General features: G+C 36.7%; 1 protein-coding gene across 5 annotated transcripts in view; it reads right to left on the reverse strand.

Moving 5' to 3' along the window:
- The window catches only part of LOC106071263 (uncharacterized), a 261,624-nt gene that overhangs the window by 116,146 nt on the left and 137,355 nt on the right, over nucleotides 1-8,123 (reverse strand). The gene's annotated exons all lie outside the window — the stretch shown is intronic.

Genomic DNA, 8,123 nt, shown 5'->3' on the forward strand with positions numbered 1-8,123 from the left:
GGACTAGACTTTACATTATAAATTCGTATTACATACGTAGCAGCGATGTCTGGCACATTTTAAAAGCTTGTCTTGACCTTTGAGTGGTCTTGTAAACACGTAATATTCCTTAACTACGTCACGCTGATAATCTGTCTAGATGTGCGAGTATATCTCCAGAGGTAGAGATGAGCACCCCCACCTCCTTTTGTTTGTTTAGTCCATAACATTGAGTTCACGGATAGGCAGCTGACCACATTAAGCCAGATGTCAACGTGTTGACACTTTCTAGAGGTCACATCTTATGAGGGAACTGAGTTTGTTTACTTGGAGTAGATTTTTTTAGGGGCGGGACTACAAGCCAAATCTCTATAAGGTTAATCTGGTATGAGTTTGTTTATTATGAGATAGGTTGTCAATCAAGGGTCTGGTCCACAAACCAAATTGTTAAGACATATTGACACTGTCTAGAGGTCACTAGATAATGACACTAAGTTTGTTTACTTGGAGAGAAATGTCAATTAGGGCGCTGAACTACAGGACACATCCCTACATGTATGTTGTTACACAAGCCACGGGTATAAAAGTGGCTTGCAAGGGCATTTAGTAAATTAAATAGTAATAATAATGGCTGATAAAAAGTCATCACTTATATGGCGTTACTTTAATGTCAAAACAATGGACTACTCTAAAGCAGTTTGCAATGCTTGTAAAATAGTAATGTCACGTGGTAAACCAGGCAAACCTAAAGACTTCTCAACCACCACTATGATTAGTCATCTACGCTCGAAACACCCAGACTTATTCAACGAAATGACTGCATTGAAATCAGCATCAAATAATATCACTGCCTGTGCCAGTACGTCTACGAGCTCCAGTGATTCGTCAAGCCTCACACACAAGCAGCAACCAGGGATTAAAGAGGTCTTAGACAAAGGTAAATTGTGGGATATTAATAGTGATAATGCTCAACGCATTCACTTGGCCATAGCAAAGATGATTGCAACTGACATGGAACCTTACGAAGTAGTTGAGAAGCCTGGATTTATTGGACTTTTAAAAGTACTGGAGAAAAGATACACTGTGCCTAGTCGCAAATATTTTACAGAACGTGTTATTCCAGATATCTACGACAATATTTCCTCAAAGCTTCGTGAAATGCTATCTGATGCTAAAAGGGTCTCAAGGGTCACTTGGACAGCTGATAATACCACCGAATCATATTTTGGTTTAATTGCCCATTGGTTGAATGAGTCATTTGACCGAAGCAGCTATGTTTTGCATTGTACAAAATTTAATGGCCAGCATACGGCTGCAAATTTGCTGTACTTAAGATATTTACTAAGCCATTATCTGTATTAGATACAAACCAGAAGCGGTTTGTGGCCTTTAAAACACGAGCCTAATGACAAGTTGATGGTGTCAAATACATGAACACAAACATCTACCCACTATACAACTTAGATTGTACTTAAGAAAGATTTACGCTATAAAACCAAGAGTGAACTTTACCTTTGAAAGATTTACATTAGTTACATATATGTTTATATATTCTGCATGAGTTATCCCACATTCTACTTTACAATACATACGCACACACCATCTCATGTTACAAAGATTAGTTTATGATAAGCATATCTGTAAAAAAAAATGCTGTTCATTTTAATTTATCAATCAGTGATAGAGTTTAAAGTAAGAAAGTAAATAACAAAATAATATGAATATAGGTATGTTATATAGAAGATTTGCAAAAACTTCAGTAAAACGAGTTGTTAGAGTCATGTAGGTATCCGGCTCTGGCTCCGGCCGAATATCTAATTGTACTATCCGGTTATATCCGGCTCAGGCCGGATATCAAAAAGTACTATCCGGTGCACCCCTAGTTGTGACAGAGCCTCGCTTAAGATTTGCGAGACTGTTCTTTGACAAAATAAATTAGGCATACCGAGTTGCGATGAAATGGAGACCATTACAAGGAAAGCGCAAACAGGTACATGCTAGTACAACTTGACACTTTCATGGAGGTCCTCAGAGTAGTGCACACCACGTGCAAAGAGCCTTCATATATTGCAAGTTACAGATTTTTGTGGAGACAGCTTGCCACCCAATGCACAGAACGGCGTAGAAGATCTAATTCCTAAGTAAGTAAGAATAGCAAATTAGATTTTTGAACTAGAATTTTAAATTGCAGTATAATGCTGTCAACATTTCCTGGACTTAAACTCCCATTTTACAAAATCTCTCTTTATCTCTCTCTATATATATATCTATCTATCTATCTATCTATTTATATATATTGTTATAAACTTGGTGGTGGCACAGAGAGGGGTAGTGGTGTGTGTGTAGTCAGACGACGCAAATCGCCCCAGGCCAGCGCTAGACGAGCGGTCAACCGTGACGAGTTACGACTGTCAGCCGAGTCGAATGTCAACAGGACAGTTCGGGAAGGATCGCCGTCGTGAACAAGAGCTCAGGAGCGTCACGAGAGTTGTAGTCATCTGACCACCTAGAAACGTCGAGCGGCGTTCTGTCCGGTTCGAGAAGGCTAGTAGGGACCCTATATAAAGAGCGGAGGCGACGCAGTCAAGACGGTTCAGAGAGCGGGTTCACGACAGAAGGTTCACGGCAGGGGTTCAGAGCCCGGTTCACTACAGTCCGGTCGACTACAGCACAGTTCAGCGGTGTGGTTCTGTACGGAGCATTACGACGGTTCAGTGCGGAGTACTGTCAAGTACAGTTGAGACGAACGGCGTCTTGATCTTGGTCTGTGATCGAGTCCGACACAACGAGCCCAAGTGTGTGAAGTCAGTCCCGAACTGTTGAACCCAGTGCAAGCCCGTAACGAGACGGAGAGGCCAGTGCAAGACTTGATACGGCGGAATGGTGTTATCGGAGAGATATTTGTTATCGCAGAGCTATTTGTACTGTTCTACGTGCTGCCAATTGTACAGTATTGGCTGTTATTTATGGACATTAAACCTTTACGTTATTTTGGAGCCCTGACTTGTCAAGTTCTTTAAGTTGGTGGTGTATGGTGCAGTTTGCAGAGAGCCTGGATAGTGAGATTCGTAACAATATATATATATCTATATATTTATATATATATCTATATATCTATATCTATATATGTATATATATATATATATATATATATATATATAGATAGATAGATAGATAGATAGATAGATAGATAGATATATATATATATATATATATATATATAGATAGATAGATAGATAGATAGATAGATAGATAGATAGATAGATATAGATATATATATCTTATCCACAAGGGTCCTCGATGATATGACATTGACAAGGGTCATATTTGCGTGTACTAGTGCTACAGTCCCTTGTTCATTGTCAACCGTTGATCCTTGTCGTTAGTCTGAATCACGTGTTTCAGTAGGATTAACCCTTTCACTCCGCCACTAACGTTACAATGTATATCTAAATCTATTATTTTATCGATTGTTATTAAAGTAATATTTTTTCAATCAAAACATTTCTTCTTGATTGATAATGCTTCGTGTCACATACGAGCTGCTGTTATTTGTAACAAAAAAATTGCCCTTGCTAAAATAATCGATTCTTTTAATTTCTTACTAATATTAATATTCTCTAACAAAAGTTTAAACAACAATGTATCGTTCTTTTTTTATGTTTATTTATTTATTTTACTTTCAGATTTAAAAATTTTGACTTCATTATTTTGATTTTGTTTCTGATCTTAAACCTACATCGCTGATATCTTCTTGGTAGAAATAATCAGTTTCTGGAAATATCAATATAATATTTAACCGATAACACAACAATGCATTTTAATTTAGACAAAAATCAACAGTTGATTCTTTAATTAAATAAAAAAAATATCTTATTTACCGTACAAAATTTAATACCAACATTTGGTAATGTAGGAAAATAAAAGACTGGATCTAGTTAGAGGTATGATATAACGATTTTAGTTTGCTGATAAAGATACAGACGTGAAAACATAATCGACACTAGTCTAGACTGACATGGACATAAAATGGTGCATGATATTTTTCCTAACGTTTATTTGTTAATTTAACTTGTTTGTGAATATAATCGGGAATTTGTGTTCAAGATATAGATCGTCTAGATCTCGAAACAAATTTAATTTTAAGATTATTATATTTTATAATATAATACCATTTAAACTTAAGTTCTTTCTAAGTTGCCAATTAACTAGTTTGTTTTTTTTTCATTTTAAAAATATGCACAAACTGTCAATTTTCTTTAGGAAAATCGTTACAGGCTTTTTTGAAATCTTTATCCACCACTAAATCCTTTAAAAGTTTTCTAGCTGATAATTCTAAAACTAGCTTAAAGTTGCAAAATGATATTAAAAAATCAATAAATCACTTCGTACAACTACAAAACAATAGTTGCTATTGCACTCTATGTCGCACACGTAATAAGTTGTACAATACTTCCGTAAGCAACTTAAATAAAACTAGATAAGAACCTGATTCTAGGAACCACAATCAAATCATGGGGGAAGGGTGGAAGTGGCTAGATTGAATAATACTCTACCCTGGAGAAGTAGGTGCGGTTGGGTTTACTTTCGTAGAAAAATGAAATAAATCCATTTTGTTATGTACTTATTTTAATAATTTATATCTTAACCGATTTGTATAATATTTACCAACATTGGCTAATTGATTGGTATGGAAGAAGCACTTCTATCGTCCTATAGAATATAAGGCGATGTCTGTTTTTTTTCCTGAAATCCCACAACATTTAAACTCAATAAGTTACAAGTTAATTCAACTTTTAAAAAGTGTGTATTGAACATTTTCATGCCCATGGGAAATTAATATTTATAAATCTTTTGGTGTATCAAGTGGAGAATAAAAAATAATTGTGAATATAACTGCAACGGCTTTAAAACCCTATTTCTTGAGATACTAAGGTGAGACGAAAATGTGCAATATATCTGACTGATATAAACATTTTCTTCCATTAAATAACAAATAGTGGTTCGTATGACAATCATGTGTCTGATAGTCTAACAGTTTCGTCTCTCACTTCATCTAGTGCTGAGTTCATTATTTATGTTAGAAAGAATATTTAGTGTTACCATTGTAAATTAGTCTCTGATATTAAGTATCCTTAAGGTATCTTGTTGTAAACTTAAGCTATTTATATTATGTTGTGAAGTGATTGCGAGAGCCTAAAAGTAAGTCGTAGCGATAAAAATAAATAAATAGACAAAAAATCTATCTATCTATCTATCTATCTATCTATCATCAATCTATCTATCTATCTATCTATCTATCTATCTATCTATCTATCTATCTATCTATCTATCTATCTATCTATCTATCTATCTATCTATCTATCTATATTATATATATTACTGACTTAGACCCTTCCGCGCCATTTGGCGCATTTGCTGGCAAGCAGTTTCCACGAAAAATCTGTCACTGGCATTGTCCGAAGCCTCTTCCCACCTGCTCTGAGGACCTTCATGAAAGTGTGGCGCCAAGTTTTATTAGGATGTCATCGCAACTATTATTATGCGTAATTCATTTTGTCTAACCTCTGTCACAATCTTACTAATGGGTCGAATCCCGTTTCGGCATATGATTTCTTTGATTTAGACCCGATCTCTATAACTGACTCCTAAAATCCGTCTTAGCCATCTTTGTAGAGCCACATTTAGTGCTTTTCAATTTCATTGCACTTTTTTTAATTAAGCCCAACCACGGGTAGTCATGTGTAACTTCTCTTGAATACGATTTCGGAATTAGGTGACTATTTTGCTTTAGATGATACATCGAAAAGGGAAGTTTTATCGTCAAAATCATCTGTTGGGGGGTTTAAACTAAAAAATCTCTGGATTTGTTTTTTTTTTAATTCAAAACCACATTTAGCTACGGTCATATAATTTGGTGACTGTAGTTTGCTTTAGAAATAATAATGAAGAGAGAGGCTTTCAACCTTCGAAGCTCTGTAGGGGGATTTTAAACTTAAAACTATCTTGAGGGGTTTTAAACTTTAAAAAAAGCCATCTGGCATACCTTACAGATGAGGCTGAGAAAGACTATGTGCTTGAAAGAATGGTTACCAGTGGGCCTACAAGTGTGTCACGAGATGTCCATGGTAAAGGTCCGCTGACTTAGCGTCTTAGAACAACAATGTCACGTTTCTCGTCTTGAAAGTCACACCCGCAAGACTTGCCCACAACACAGACACAGACGGCGCTCACATTCTCATCGTCTCTGTCACCACTGTCTGTGCAGCCACAGTCCTGACCAAGCAACGTCTCCTTTACCAACGAGTCTATGCTTCCTTGAGCTTGCGTCACCATTCTTTCAAATTGGTCTATTAGGCCTTCCGCTTGCAATACACTTTCATCTACCTTGTTCCCCATCCTGTTAATTTGTTCACTCATTGCAACAATATCTTCATGTATCTTGCCAATGAGCTCAACCATATTCGGCTCAATTTCAAATAGGTATGTCTCCGGATCTTCGTCTTCATCGATCAGAGCTTGCCGGAGACGAGTTCTTTAATACAAACAAGCTTCAGACGTTGGTAACGAAGTTTTTGCTTAAGCTCTTTAACTAAGAGTTGGTCTAGTTTTTTCTAGGATGCCATTGAGATCGAATCCTACCTCCTCTCGTTGAGTCGCCTACAAACCTACTTCTGACACCAATGTAATGACTTAAGGAGGCAACTCAACGAGATATAAATGTTTATTTACACGAGGACATCACAAATACAGAGACAACGTCTGCCTTGAAAACATCATCTTTATGAGCTTTAGACTTGGAAGACAATGGATGCACTTAGATAAGTCACTGACTTTGGTTTTGTCTTGACAATGGGCAGAGTTTTGAGTGACTAATTTTATATATTGCGATGTTTAAAAGATTTAGTCTAAGATCTCCAATGTGAAGGACAGACGAAACGCAGAAAAGAAAGCATATATATATAAATAAATAAATAAATAAATAAATAAATAAATAAATAAATAAATAAATAAATAAATAAATAAATAAATAAATAAATAAATAAATAAATAAATAAATAAATAAATATATATATATATATATATATATATATATATATATATATATGGCTCCTTTTGTCTCGAAAGGCAATGGATGCGCCCAAATGAGTCACTGGTTTTGGCTTAATCTTGAGACGGGGCAGAATTTGGTGTGGCTAATCAAGCCAATTCTAGAACGGCAGACTTTGCCACAATTCGTACATGTGTATGCCTCTGATTTAGGGCTAGCAGACAGAGCAGCTTTCTTTTTATCCCTCTTGATTAAAGCCGCTTCAATTCTTTTGTTCTCAGCAAGGGTTGTCCCATCACGCACAGTCTGTCTCCATGCACTCCGGTCTTTGGCTATGTTTTCCCACATACTTTCGCTGATGCCTGAGGCTCTCATGTCTCGCTTGCAGACATCTCTATATGTTAGTCTTGGGCGGCCCTTGGGTCTGACTCCTTCCACAAGCTCAGCATATAAGATATCTTTCGGGATTCTGCCATCTGGCATGCGGGTGACATGTCCGAGCCAGCGTAATCTTCTTTGTATCAGGAGAGCATACATGCTGTTCATATTGGCCAATCTTAAAACTTCCTGATTGGAGACATGGTCCCTCCAAGAGATGCCCATTATGCGTCTCAGGCAGCGCAAGTGGAAACTATTCAATCTGTGCTCTTGGTACATGTATGTTGACCAGCTCTCACTGCCATAAAGGAGAGTGCTCACAACACAGGCGTTGTAGACTAGGATTTTGGTCGCTGTGGTCAATTTACCATTTTCCCAGACGCGCTTGGAGAGTTTTGCCAATGCTGTGGTAGCTTTTCCTATCCTTTTTGTCAGCTCGATGTCTAAGTCTAGGTTACTGACAATAGTTGAACCCAAGTAGGTAAATTCCTGCACCACTGAAAGGGCGTGGTTCCCAATTTGTATTATAGGTATTTCTGCGACGTCTTGTGCCAGGATTTTGGTCTTGGAGAGACTTATAGTAAGGCTAAACTCTTGACAAGCAGCTGCTAAGGCGTTCATATATATATATGTTTATTAAACCTCGTTAATTTTCTCGTATTTATAAAAAATATAGCAGACTCTCTTGTAAAAACAAAAGCTTTTATTTGTGTGT

This window comes from Biomphalaria glabrata, chromosome 8 (genome assembly GCF_947242115.1).
Source record: "Biomphalaria glabrata chromosome 8, xgBioGlab47.1, whole genome shotgun sequence".
NCBI classification, from domain to species: Eukaryota; Metazoa; Mollusca; class Gastropoda; family Planorbidae; genus Biomphalaria; species Biomphalaria glabrata.